At 44.0% G+C, this 12,416-nt stretch overlaps 1 non-coding gene across 1 annotated transcript; it reads left to right on the plus strand.

The window, feature by feature from the left end:
* Positions 1-11,767: 11,767 nt before the first annotated feature.
* trnaf-gaa (transfer RNA phenylalanine (anticodon GAA)) lies at positions 11,768-11,840 on the plus strand. Its single transcript has one exon. It is a non-coding gene; the product is annotated as a tRNA-Phe (tRNA).
* The last annotated feature ends 576 nt before the right edge of the window (positions 11,841-12,416 follow it).

Here is a 12,416-nt window from a genome sequence, read left to right on the forward strand (position 1 = left end):
CAATAACACATGTAGGGGCTCTAAGAGGGTGCTTAACCCCACTAGGAAGTTACCAAAATAGTTGAGGAGTCCCAGGAATGACCGCAGCTCCATGACATTCTGTGGCCTGGGTGCGTTCATGATAGCCTCTGTCTTGGCGTCTGTGGGCCAAATGTCATCCGCCGCGATCTTTCTCCCCAAAAACTCCACTTCTGTTGCCATGAAGACGCATTTCGACCTCTTCAGCCGCAGCCCTATGCGATCCAGTCACTGGAGGACCTCCTCCAGGTTTTGTAGGTGCTCGACGGTGTCCCGACCCGTGACCAATATGTCGTCTTGAAAGACCACCGTGTGTGGTACTGACTTGAGTAGGCTCGCCATGTTTCTCTGCAAGATCGCTGCAGCTGACCAAATTCCAAACGGGCATCTGTTATAGATGAACAGTCCCTTGTGCGTGTTGATGCAGGTGAGGCCCTTCGAAGACTCCTCCAGATCCTGCGTCATGTAGGCTGAAGTCAGGTCGAGCTTGGTGAACGTCTTGCCTCCCGCCAGCGTCGCAAATAGGTCGTCTGCCTTCGGTCGTGGGTATTGGTCCTATGGCGAGAAACAATTAATAGTTACTTTATAATTGCCGCAAATCCTGACTGTGCCATCACTTTTGAGTACTGGAACAATCGGGCTGGCCCACTCGCTGAATTCCACTGGGGAGATGATGCCCTCATGTTGCAGCCTGTCCAGCTCGATTTCCACTCTCTCCCGCATCATGCGAGGTACCGCTCGCGCCTTGTGGTGAACGGGTCGTGCCTCTGGGACCAAGTGGATCCGTACCTTCGCCCCGGAAAAGTTTCCAATGCTTGGCTCAAAAAGGGAAGGAAATTTGGTAAGGACCTGGGTACATGAGGCCTCATCGACGTGTGATAGCGCTCGGATGTCATCCCAGTTCTAGCGGATATTGCCCAGCCAGTTCCTTCCAAGCAGTTTGGGGCCATCGCTCGGGACAATCCAGAGTGGCAGTTCATGCAGTGTGCCCTCGTAGGTGACCTTAACCATGGCGCTGCCGAGGACAATGATAAGTTCTTTGGTGTACGTTCTCAGTTTCGTGTGGATGGGGCTCAGGGCTGGTCTGAATGCCTTATTGCACCACAGTCTCTCAAACATCTTTTTACTCATGATGGATTGGCTTGCGCCAGTGTCCAGTTCCATGGCTACGGGTAAGCCATTCAATTTTACGTTTAGCATTATAGGTGGACATTTCGTCGAAAATGTGTGCACCCCATGTATTTCAGCATCTGCCTCCTCTCTCTGAGGCTCGAAATTGATTTGATCCACCATGGATCTTCCTCTGCCTCGTGGTGGTTAGCAGGATTTGCAGAGCTTGCAGCTCATTTGCAAGCTCGTTGGAGGTGCCCCATTATTCCACAGCTCTTGCAAACATACCCTTTGAAGCAGCATGAATAGGCTGAATGGAAGCCTCCACAACGCCAACAAGGTGTGAATTGCCTTGCATTCATCCTTTGTTGGGGATTCTGAGTCATCTGTGTCACCTGAGGCCTGCTGGCAGTTGCAGACTCGTGGTTTCTGCCCTGTACATTTCTGCTCGCAAACACAGTTCCAGTTAACTTATGAACATTGCTGGCACTTGTGTGCTGAGAGATTTGTTTGGTGTTATCACTGGTGGACATAAACGCCTGTGCTATCGCAATGGCCTTACTGAGGGTCGGTGTCTCTACAGTCAAAAGTTTTCGTCGGATGGTCTCATGGCCAATGCCTAGTACAAAAAAGTCTCTGAGCATTTGCTCCAGGTAGCCATCAAACTCCCATTGTCCTGCAAGTCGCCTGAGCTCGGCGACGTAGTTCGTCACTTCCTGACCTTCAGATCGCTGGCACGTGTAGAACCGATACCTCGCCATCAGCACGCTCTCCCTCGGGTTAAGATGCTCCTGAACCAGTGTACACAGCTCCTCATATGACTTATCTGTGGGTTTCACCGGAGCCAGAAGATTCTTCATGAGCTTGTAGGTCGGTGCCCCGCAGACTGTGAGGAGGACCGCTCTCCTTTTTGCAGCGCTTCCTTCTCCGTCCAGCTTGTTGGCTACAAAGTACTGGTCTAGCTGTTCGACATAGGCTTCCCAGTCCTCACCCTCCGAGAACTTCCCCAGGATGCCCACAGTTTGCTGCTTCTTTGTGTTGGATTCGTATTCTCGTCGCCAGTTATTGTGTTCCTAACACAGATGAGGCTGCACACAGGGAGGTTGAAGTAACAGTGATCTCAGTCTTTGATAAGCCACTCCTGAGTGAGGAACAGGCCTTAGGGGCCGGCTTATATACAGTGCTCCCAAGGGATGCTAGGATCCCTTTGGACTTCAGGGAATGAGCTCCCTGGTGGCGGAACATGGGAGTGCATGCTTTACAGATACACAACAGTTCTGATCACCATATTACAGGAAAGATGTGATTGCACTTGAGGGGGTACAGAGGAGATTTACGAGGATGTTGCCAGGATTGGAGAATTTTAGCTTTGAGTCAAGATTTTATAGGCTGAGGTTGTTTTCTTTGGAACAGAAGAGACTGAGGGGAGATTTAATTGAGTTGTATACAATTATGAGGGGCCTAGATAGAGTGGATGGGAAGGACCTATTTCCCTTAGTAGAGAGGTCAATAATCAGGGGGCATGGAGAGATGTTTGCACCCAGAGGATGGTGGGGGCAGGAACTCGCAGTTATTCTCAGAGAGATAATGACATGGAATGCTGACAGTTCACCAGGCCAGCGTATCACAATATACATCCCTCGTGTTAGCCCAGTGTCAGCTGTGATTCAGTGGGTAGCATGCTCACCTCTGAGGCAAAAGGTTGTGGGTACAAATCCCACTCCAGGAACTTGGGCACATAAATCTAGGCTGACACTCCAGTGCAGTGCTGAGGGAGTGCTGCACTTTTGGAGGTGCCATCTTTTGGATGAGACGTTGTACCGAGGTCCTGACTGCCCTCTTAGCTGTATGTAAATTTTCCCATGGTACTATTTTGAAGAAGAGCAGGAGAGTTATCCCCAATGTCCTGGCCAATATTTATCCCTCAATCAACATAACAAAAACAGATTATCTGGTCATTATCACATTGCTGTTTGTGGGAGTTTGCTGTGCGCAAATTGGCTGCCACGTTTCCCACATTACAACAGTGACTACACTCCAAAAGTACTTCATTGGCTGTAAAGCGCTTTGAGACATCCGGTGGTTGTGAAAGTTGCACTATAAATGCAAGTTTTTCTTTCTTTCATGTAAGCTAGTTGCAATTTAAACAGACCTTCACCAGTCCAGACCACAGGCTAGTGGTTTTGCAGATTGAAAAGAACATTAAAAAAAGTAGCTAGAAGAAATTGATTACTACTTCGGCCTGTTAAATTAGCATTCAAAGGGCTGTAAGATTCTATGAATGCTTTGGATATGACAGCAGCAAAGTATAACATCTTCTGAAGAATCACTTTGTGACATGCATACTGGGAGCAGCTACTTCGAATAGAAAGCTATTACTTGGGTTACCTTGGCAGCTTTCCTCAGGTCTACTATATTCTGCATTTAGCTTAAGGTTCTCAGGTTGTTGCGAATGGCATTCACTCTGTTATCTGCTATTAGGTTTGTTGGACCAGTTTTTTGGGAAATGATGCCCATTAGATCCAAAGATGGCAGCCTCCTTTAACTAACTTCAGCCAGGATGGCTTCAAGTGCAGCGTCTGAGAACCTTCTGTGTTCCAGGAATTTGGTAGCTCTAAACCCGTTCTCTTCAATTTGAGAATACAGTCCTTTAAATGGCTGTTGGAGCCCTTTAAATGTCTGACAGATGTGCTCCATGTGCGATTGCTCCCACCAGAACATCGACACGGTAGGCAGGAGCTCATACAAAATATTAATTTATTCAAATCTTGAAAAGCAGGCAGAAACAACACAGCAAATGCAAACATTGTGCCCAAATTGGGTGTAAATAACACAATCAGGAATTTCTACCCGCTAACTCAATCTGATTTTATTTACCCATGAAAATGTATAAAAAAATTGCATGTGATGAGAAAACTTATTCATTAACCCCCTAATTTGTGTATTCATTTGGCATAAATCCATCCAGAGACAAGGGTTTTGTGTACAACTGCATATGGAGACAATTGTATGCAATGTAAACATGTTCGGGTAAATGTTACATGGCAGGGCGCACCACTCTTGGCATGGAGTGTCTGCAGGCCACACAGGATTTTCTAACCATTAATGTGCTTCTTAGAATGAAAGAGAGCTTGCCTTTAGTAATTTTAGGTGCTGCTTTATCTTAAATAATTACAACTCAATATTAACATATGCAATGCAACTTATATACTTGCAATAAAGGAATTCAGCATAATTTCAAATTAGATGGAACTTAGTATAGGAGCCTACAAAGGAAGCATCTTGCATAATTTACATAAATCAATTTTTAAAATTGTTAAAACTTAGAGTGGTAAAATCTTTCCTTTTTTATTAAAGATTTATATTTATCCTGAGCTGTTTACCTGTGCATAGTTTGAGATTATCATGCCGTATACAGCTTGGAGCCCCGAAGGTCTGTCTGTTACTTTTTGTATCGAATTGAAGCAGATAGGAATAACAGCATAATTCCCAAGAGATTCATTGCCTGAATGATCTTTAAAATGAATCCATCCAAAAGTTCAGGCAGACTTTTACCATATTTGAACATTTCACATCAAATCCCTTTAGTTGCCTTCTGGACAGTTGTTGACATCGACTGGACATATTTGTCATACAGTTAACATTCAAGGTCACTGTTGTGTGATATTGGTACACTCAGACAGAACCGAGCCTGGATTAAAACAAGACTTTTGGAGCAACACAAAACCAGCAATGCGATGAGAAAGAACTGCTGCTTTCAGAGATAGACATCATCTGTGTTATTTCTGCTGAATATTAATTTACGTTATTCAATGTTCTGCTTACAGTAATAGACTCAGTGGACTGATGTGTGCCACTTAAAATGGACACATGGAATATTTTAAACTGCAGTCATTTTGCCAGTTCTTTTAAGGTTTTTGATTTCATTTTTGAGCAAATGCCATAACTGAGGAAATACTCTCCATTTTGGTGAATTTCAGCATTGTAGCTTCATATTTTAATACTGATTTCCAGAAGGTTACAAAATAATATATTTCTGAGCAGTAAACGATAATCATGCTACGTTTACACAACGTATGAGCGCACTTAAAATTGGATCGGGGTATAGAAGTGAACATATTAGTTGTGACAAGCTATGTTTGAGCCATGTGCAAGTGAAAGCTACTAGACATTATATAGAAAATAGGCAGTTAATTCATAGCCCCAGTATATAGACGCAGTCAGGAATCCCTTGCACAAACCCTTCTATCTATCTATATATATATATCTATATCTATATCTATATCTATCTATCTATCTATATATATAATATGTACACAATGTAAGTAGCTTGGTGAAATAGGAGATGGAAACAAAGTAGAAGTATTAGTAATGGTTCTACATCATCTTTTGCTGGTGACACTCAAGATTGTTTTACATTTTTCATTAAATATCACTTTATCTATTAGAGATGTCTGAAGTTTCAAATGTTTGTGTACGCCAGCAAAATATTAGCCAAACAAGTTATTATCCTCACATTTCCCACTGTTGTAGCACTTAGCGTTACATTATATGATGTTTATGAACCTAAATGATGAATACTGTGTGCCGATCCCTCACTCATCCTTGCAGAATTATTTTGTCTTTCAAGCGAAAGTGTTCTGGACGAGGAAAATAATTTATATGTTGTCCTGGGGTAAAATTGGATGGCTCTGTCAATCCTTAGCTTCAGGATTTTACACGCACTGTAAATTAAGTGAAACTATGTTGTTGCTATGTGGTTGCTTTTGACAGGAACTCTTAGTTGATGGACATCAATATGCCGCCGGGAAATTAAACCATTAATTGGAGCTGTGGTGACTAATCCATTACCTTGCCCTGCTTCATAGATCCTGACATAACAGTTGTCCCTCCAATCAGAAATTCATTCATGCAGATGTGGATGAAGCTCCCATCAAGATCAAATAATTGATTATATTCTTTGACCTATTGCTATGCGTTTCAGGCCCTGGATTAGAGTCAAGCAATGCACATCCAACTGAACTAGCAATATGAGTTTTGCTTTGCTGGCAAAATAAAATTGCTTTTTTCTACAAGTCTGCAGTTATTTATGTTTTTTCTAATCCAGCTGGGTATTTATATATCTTAAAAGGATACTAAAATAGCAAAGTGTAGTTACCACTTTATGAGAAGTCATGAAAAAAGTTGAAAAAAATGTGTTTTGTTTTGAATCTATTTTATTAAGACTTAAAGGGCAGTTTAGAAAAAATATGGAGGTGTGGGATGGCAGGAGTAGGGCGATCTTTCACTCTGGGATCATTCACTCTGAGCCCAGAATTGGAGCAGATCCTAGATCTGCCAGAGATCTGCCCAGTTTGTGCCACATTAAAAAGTAGTTAAAGAAGCAAATACCCTCTGAATTGTACAGCCATGCCACTGACAATTTTAGATGGGATAATCTCCAGAGGTTCCTGGGCCAATCGACTGCCTGCATGTGGCAAAGCGAACCCCGGCTGTCAACCCTCACCATTTTGGTAATTATATGGGCTTTCATTCTTTCCAACATGTAACTGGTGTATGAATACAAATACAGCTTCCTTTATGTTAGTACCAGTTATGCAGGGAGCCGCGTTGACTCCTTTAGCATGAAGAAGTCTACAGTCCATGCTCTCTTTCAGTGCAGTAATGAGATAGCACTGCATTGCTAGATGTGCCGGCTTTTGGATGAGATGTTAAACAGAATTCTTGTTTACCCTGTCAAAGACATAAAAGATTCCATAACACTATTTGAATAAGAACATGGACGTTCTCCCAGGATCCTGGTCAACATTTATCCCTTAACCAACATCACAAATAAGTTATATAAGGGCCCAAATTCATCAACTCACTGCCCACTGCCACCACTGCCACCGACATTCCTCTAGATGATTGCCCAATTCCACTTTCGAGTTGGCCTGGAGCGGGTGGGAGGGGAGAGCCGCCAGGAACCTCCCGCTGATGTCAGTGGACGGCCGAGTGGCGCAGCTGACCTCCCGCCCGCCAAGCTCCCATATTGATGCGGGCCGGAGTTGGTGCCAGAACGGGGGTGGAGGCTGGTCTGTCCCCGACGGTAAGTATTACCTATAAAGTATAAAAAAAGGTTAGTGAACATTTTCTATATATTTTTTTTCCACAGCGAGTTACGTGGATGGGGTCCCCAAAGGTCGTCCGATAGTTTTTTTATTTTTTACTGATGATTTCTTTTTCAGCTGTTCGACCCTCCGTGGGCCCGACTCCATCCTCGGCGGCACTTGAGCGGCAAGCGCCTCTGCCACCGAGAATGAGACCTCCCGGCCGCTGCTGCCCAGATTGGCAGCGTATGTTGTCCATTTGCCGCTCACCGACCTTCGAGGGGCCTCAGCCATGAAAACCCACCCAAAGTACCATCCGGTACCTCGGCGGCCATCGGCGGCACTTTGGGCGGCACTTGGGCGGGAGGAGGCCTTGATCAAAATTGTCCCCATAGTCATTTATCTCATTGTTGTTTAAGGGCCCATGCTGTGTGTAAGTTGCCTGCCGCATTTCCCTACATTACAGTAATGACTACACTTCATCGGCTGAGTTTGTTAAATGTGCTATAGAAATGCAAATTCCTTCGTTCCTTTCTTTCAGAATCAAGGGCAAGTCACAGGATAGCAATTTGGTGTCAATGATTACCCTACGTGTAGATATTGTCATGGAGGAAGGAGATGTAGAACCCAAAAGCATAGAGGCAGAAGCATAAGGACATAAAGAAGATGCTGCGGCATTGCAGTCAGCTTCAAGTCAAGAGCTGTAAGCAGACTTATTCTAGACACCTTCAGTCATGTGTGATCTGTCTATTGAAATTCCACCGAAGTAAACATCATGATGACCATTACTCCACCCCTATGATCTCTTTCCAGTCCCTCCATTGACATGTACGAGTCAAATCTATAAATCAGTATTAGCAATTGTAGTTCCCGTTTATATTAGAATGAGGCAAACATACAGATTACAGGAATCTAACGTATTATTAAAGTACTCAAACAAAATGCAGAAACATTATCTAAAAATCATCACTGTGCTTACACTGCTGAGGTTTTAATCTCTCCTTTGGCCTGTACTTGCAAAACTTCTAATTGTCACCTGAGGACCTGTCATCTGTATTGTGGGAGGCTGATGACCCTTACAATAGGGTACAGGTTAAAGGTGACCCTCCTTTAAGGGACACTGAATACTGGGATGAATCCTCAGCAGACTGCTTCTCTGGGTTTGATTCTGTTACATATTTATGCTTGGAGTCAACAGGCACCAGGGGGCGCCACTGTCGGAGGGCATCGGGCTGTATGCGCGCGTGCGCGGTCACTGGTATATAAGCGCGGGTACCATGTCACGGGGGTTACTTTGGGTGTGAATAAAGTTGGATCAGGTTTACACCTGCTGTAGTTTACAGTAACAAGTCTTTTAAATCATTACATTCATTATATTTGACGACGAGGTAACTTAAGAACCTTCGCATGTACAATGGGCACTATTGGAATTCTGGAGAGATTCGCGGCTAGCGAGGATTGGGCAGACTTTATCGACCGCCTGGATCAGTACTTTGTGGGCAACAAAATGGAGGGAGAGGCTGACACAGTTCGGCGCAGGGCAGTTTTCCTCACCGTTTGTGGTCCGAAAATTTATGGTCTCATGAAGAATCTTCTCTCGCCTTTACATCCAACTGCTTTGGTGTGTGACCATCTTAAGCCAAAAGAGGTGATCATCATCTCACGCTATCGCTTTTATACGCATGTTCATGCTGAGGGCCAGGATGTGTCGGGATTCATCATTGACCTGTGACGTCTTGCTGAGCCGTGTAAGTTTGGGAACATGTTGGAAGACATGCTGCAAGATTTCTTCGTGATAGGCATCAACCATGATGTGTTATTGGCCGAAGAGAAACTGAATTTGAGCAAGGCCATCGCGACTGCCCAGGCATGCATGATGACTGATGATAATTTGAGGCAGATATCATCGAAGAGTCGGAGCTCCACGGCAAGTACTGTAAACAAGATTACAGTCTGGTAAAGCTGCTTATGGCAGGGCCTACTTGACTGCTTATGTGAAACCTGTAGCTACTCAAAGTCCACCAACTGGTATGAATCTGATTTCACCCTGTTGGCATTGTGGGGCAATCATCGGCCTCATCAGTGTCAGTTTAAACAGTACTCCTGTAATGGCTGTTCGAAAGTGGGGCATCTTCAGAGAATGTGCCCACAACTGAGCAAGCATGCTACCACTCATCACATTGCTGATGATGACCGGTTCAGTGCTGGCCCAGATACACAACCCGAGGAGGAAGTGTACGGTTTGTATTCGTTCTTGGGAAAGAGCCAGCCGATAATCGTTAATGTGAAGCTGAATGACATACCTGTATCAATGGAGCTGGACACGGGTGCGAGTCAGTTGATAATGAGCAAAAGGACATTCAACGAGCTGTGGGATACTGAGGCTGTGAAGCCTAAGCTGAGTCCAGTCAATGCCAAGTTGTGTACTTATACTAAGAAACTCATACCGTTGATTGGCAGTGCAGTAGTCAAGGTGTCATATGATGGTGTGGTTCATGATCTACCATTATGGATCATCGCAGGTAATGGTCCAATGCTGTTTGGCAGGAATTGGCTCGAGAAAATCAAGTGGAATTGGAATGATATTAAAGCGTTGTCATCGGTGGGTGATACTTCGTGTGCTCAAGTGTTGAAGAAGTTTCTTTCTTTGTTTGAACTGAGCATTGATAATTTTACTAGAGCCAAGATGCAGATTCACCTGGATTCTGATGCAAAGCCTGTTTATCATAAGGCTCAGTCTGTTCCCTATATGATGAGAGAGAAGGTTGAAATTGAGCTTGACAGACTCCAACGTGAACCGGTCATATCACCGGTCGAGTTTAACGAGTGGGCCAGTCCTATTGTTCCTGTGTTGAAGAGTGATGGTACTGTCAGGATTTGTGGAGACTACAAGGTTACGAATAACCGATTTACGAAACAGGATCAGTACCCATTACCGAAGGCTGATGACCTGTTCGCCATGCTAGCTAGTGGAAAGTCATTCGCTAAACTGGATCTGACGTCAGCCTATATGACACAGGAGCTTGTCGACACTTCAAATAAACTCACCTGCATCAACACCCATAAAGAACTATTTGTCTACAACAGGTGTCCTTTTGGAATTCATTCGGCTGCAGCCATATTTCAGAGGAATATGGAGAGTCTACTGAAGTCCGTTCCTAGAACCATCATGTTTCAAGATGACATTCTGGTCACAAGTCGCAACACTACTGAACATCTGAACAATCTTGAAGAAGTCCTACATCTGGACAAAGTGGGACTCAGGCTGAAATGTTCGAAGTGTGTCTTCATGGCACCTGAAGTTGAATTCCTGGGGAGGAAGATTGCTGCTGATGACATCAGGCCTACTGATTCGAAAACCAAGGCCATCAAAAATGCACCCTGGCCTCAGAATGTGACGGAGCTGCGTTCATTCCTTGGGCTACTCAACTACTTCGGTAATTTCTTACCCGGATTGAGCACTTTGTTAGAGCCACTGCACGTGCTACTCAGAAAAGGCAACAACTGGGTCTAGGGTGTGTCTCAAGATAGAGCCTTTGAGAAAGCTAAGAATCTGTTCTGTTCAAACAAGTTGCTTGTTCATTATGATCCATGTAAGCTTCTTGTATTGGCCTGTGATGCTTCATCATATGGGATTGGCTGTGTACTCCAATAAGCAAATAAGTCGGGTAAGCTACAACCTCTTGTGTATGCTTCGAGAAGTTTGTCAAAGGCAGAAAGAGCTTTCAGCATGGTAGAAAAAGAAGCTTTGGCCTGTGTGTATGGGGTCAAAAAGATGCATCAGTACCTGATTGGTCTTCGTTTTGAACTCGAAACATATCACAAGCCACTCATTTCATTGTTTTCAGAAAACAAAAAGATTAATACCAATGCATCACAAAATAACACAATTATTGTGGGCTCCTTTAACTACCCATTCAAAAAACCCTCTCTTATTTTTTTATCGTGGTTAGAAGAAAACAATGGTTCTACTCAAGAAACTGCTTCATTTCCTTTTGCAAACCATAATTTATATCACCAAATATAACTTGTAATGATGTTGTTCTGGTGCACCATTTTGCATGAAGAGCTATGTGTCCTTTGTGTGAAATAAGACATTTTCTGTTGGTTTCTACCATACATTTCATTGGCTCTTGTCCTAGTAACTTTTTGCATCATTAGCTAATTTACTGTATTGGATTTTTCAATTGTGTCTTATATTACAGCAGCAATCTAACTAATAAAAAATTTAAATCTACTAAATTAGGTTTGTTTTTGTAAAATAGACTATTGTGCAGTCTTTCCATTTCTAGCCTTTTAGTTGTATAGATTTAATTCACATGAGTTGCAGCAGCATGTTGTTTTAATTGTAATAAACTAATTACTGTGTTTTGGATTTACTCAACCAAATAAAATAAAAGTCCAAATAACTAAATCTCTAACCAATACCAGCAGAAAAAAGAAATGGTTTGGTCATTTGGCCATAGAGTGTACGTTGTGGGGCCCAAATTTCATGGCAGGTCTAAAGGCACGCGTGTAATGTATGCACCTGTGAGTATGCTCACAGGCTAGCTGAAATAGCTCAGTTGGGCAAGCGTTAGCCTGAAAATCTAAAGGTCCCTGGTTCAATTCTGGGTTTCGGCAGTGGAGGTTGCCCTTCTTACAGGGGGCACTTGATTAATTGATCACAACTAAAATAGTTGTAAAGCTGATGCGGCAGACTGCCTGCCTCTCTTCCACTACAGCATTGGTGCCAGGGTGTCCCTGGAGATGGAGCACGTGGTGTCCACCTGTACACTCGTGGCCTTCCACGAGAGGTGGGCGCCAGAGGGACTGGAGTGTATCATCACCCCCGGCAATCACATTTTAATTTGATTTTATGTCTAAATGTTTATTTGTTTAATTTGCCGGTTTTAGTGCCCCCTCCCCGTTTTAGCCAGGGGGGCACTTGTATAATTTGTGTTTCAGTGCCCTAAAAAAAAACAAGGGGGCACTTGAAAAGTGTTTTGGATTGTGCCCCCCTCCCCACCCCCCGCCCCGTCCTTTAATCAGGGGGCACTTGATTTTTTAAGATTACAACAAAATAGTTGTAGAGCTGATGCGGTGGACTGCCTGCCTCTCTTCCGTGGCTACGTTGGCGCCAGGGTGTCTCTGGTTGGAGCACAGGGTGTCCACCGGTAAGCTCGTGGCCTTCTGCGAGAGATGGGCACTGGAGGGACT

This window comes from Pristiophorus japonicus, chromosome 13 (assembly GCF_044704955.1).
Source record: "Pristiophorus japonicus isolate sPriJap1 chromosome 13, sPriJap1.hap1, whole genome shotgun sequence".
NCBI classification, from domain to species: Eukaryota; Metazoa; Chordata; class Chondrichthyes; family Pristiophoridae; genus Pristiophorus; species Pristiophorus japonicus.